Raw genomic sequence first — 2,500 nt, 5'->3', positions numbered from 1 at the left:
GCGTACTTAAATAACCCTTGTCTATCCCGCCTCATATGGTATCGGCTGGGACAATTATCGCCACGTTAGTATTGTCTAAGTGTGTATTTTGTGATTGTGAACAACATCAGCACTAAGAGCAACACGGCAATCGCAGTGAAGCTACTTCTCTTCTCTCAGCAACAAAAGGTAAGTCACTTTAAGGTTGCTAGACACTGTATCTCCTGTGTTTCCCTGCCCCCCCCCCCTCCCCATTGCATTTTTTTTTTCTCCCTGTTTATTGTAATTTCCACCCCGTTATTCCCCCGCCCTCCCTCCCACGCTTTTTCATTTATTCTCATTTTTGTTAATTAGTGATAATTTTTTCTACGTATCGTTTCGTTAATTTCACTAAATATCTTTTCGTTAACATTCGGTAACGTAATATTTCACATCATTATTTTATGTCTCCCGATGTGTACGTTATTCGTTCATTTTACTATGCTACGAATGTTTAACAATTATTCTATGTTATCTTACGTTTGCTATTATTAACGTTTCAAAGTTATTCGTATTCTCATAGACATTCACATAAAGGTGTGACATTAGTCTTTCATACGAAACCGATAAAATAACTGTTTCGTTTACTTATTCTATTATTCTACGCTTTGATTGCTCTACGTTATCTTGTGTGAATTTACGATTACATTTTTCTACTTACAATGCATGATTTGTTTTTCTGTGCGTTAGTTAAGTAAATAACTGTAAATCACATCATATTCTTATGGCAATAACTTCGAATTTTCTTATGTAGAATTTCTAATGTCTTTGTGATTTTCTTAAGTTTTCGTTCCTATGCGAAATTTAACGAGTCGACTTCTTCGAACAAAAATATATTCGGTAATTAAGTTTAAAATTCGATATTTGATCTCGTGTGACTATTTTTCTTGTGAATTTACATATTTTAATTACTTGAATATGGTTTATACTATATATTCGTGGAAATGTAATTCACTTTGCGTTAGCATTTGTTATATTTGCTCTTTTATTATGGGAAATTAATATAATTTCTTTTCTTTTGCGTTAATATACATTAAATTAAATGTATTATGCGTTTGATAAGGTCATGATCTGACCTCACTTGACCCGTGACCCAACCTTATGGTCAATGCGAATGCGATACTTTTGGCAATGTGTTAATATTCTTGTGACCATTCTGTCCCTTTTGGTCAAATTCATGACCGTGTGATATTGGGAAATAGCATCACATGTGACCTTCGGTCACTTTATGACCACGTTCTGTATGTGACCTTATCCTATGTCATTATTGACCGTGTGAATTCGAAAGAAAATCGTTTACGACAATTAAGAATTATATATATCTTAACTCTGATTTTCTTTACATTTTCATTTATCTTATTGTCTGCATATATGTTGTACTATATTTCTAATGCATGACTTATATATCTGCATCTTCTGTAACATGACATACTTTGTCATTAGTGAATCGTTCAATGGTCACACTCCTGACCTCACAACGGTCATCTTGTAATCCGATAATTGGATTAACAATTTAAACTGTCTTTGTGAAATTCTTTATTTCTCAACATTCGACAGTCAATGTTTTGGTAATTTTGTTCACTTTTATGACTTTGTGGACTTATGATTGTTATTTTATTACAATCTCTATGACAATTGTTTCATATCTTAACATGTTTTATCACTTCATATTATGATTTATCATCACATTTAGCTAAAAATGTTGACAGATGCATGTTCGTTTCTTAGCTTTATTCCTATTTCATTGTATAGTCATACTTGGCTATCTTTGCATTTTTCATTGCATTATTGATTATTGTTACTTCCATATTTCATTGTTTAATTGCAAGTAACTTTAATCCTCGTATGATATGATTGTCATTATTTTTAATTCTAAGGAATTGTCGACTTCGACAACATTAAACATATATGTTATCATCAAAGGCCTCTCCGAGTTTCCGACCTTTCGAAACATTTCATGGGTCAAATCGGAACGCCAAATATCTTATCATGATATTACTGAACGAAACGTTCATTAGGACAGTCAGGAAAAGGTTTATTTATCATTTCATATTTACAGCTTTTCAGCTTAACTTTGCCTTTCTCCAGCTACTGTACCTCACTTATCGGGCCTTCATTGCATGACGCCCATTGCATATGCATCTCACACCCTAATCTCGCGTATCTATGGTACCACAATTGAATAAACCGCGACTTACGGGTTATTTTTGTACTCCGGTGCAAACGCGCCTTTGGAGATCTTGACAACCTGACGTCACAATTAATTCTCTCAAACAGAGATAGCGCGCTTATCACTTATCAGACGTTCCAGGCTTGCTACCTCCACATTTTTATTAGCTATGCACATATTAATGGTATTTCTTTCAGTTGCCCCGATCTTGGCTATTACGCCGCACCTTATTTCAGAAGGACGAGTTCGGCCACGCAATTGAAATATCTTAGCATAGTCTAATAATTCATCATATTTATCTTTGTTCTCGAG

This window comes from Penaeus japonicus, unplaced genomic scaffold (genome assembly GCF_977035675.1).
Source record: "Penaeus japonicus unplaced genomic scaffold, GWHDUDI00000001_assembly GWHDUDI00000025, whole genome shotgun sequence".
Taxonomy (NCBI): Eukaryota; Metazoa; Arthropoda; class Malacostraca; order Decapoda; family Penaeidae; genus Penaeus; species Penaeus japonicus.
Note: the sequence above shows the minus strand (reverse complement) of the source record.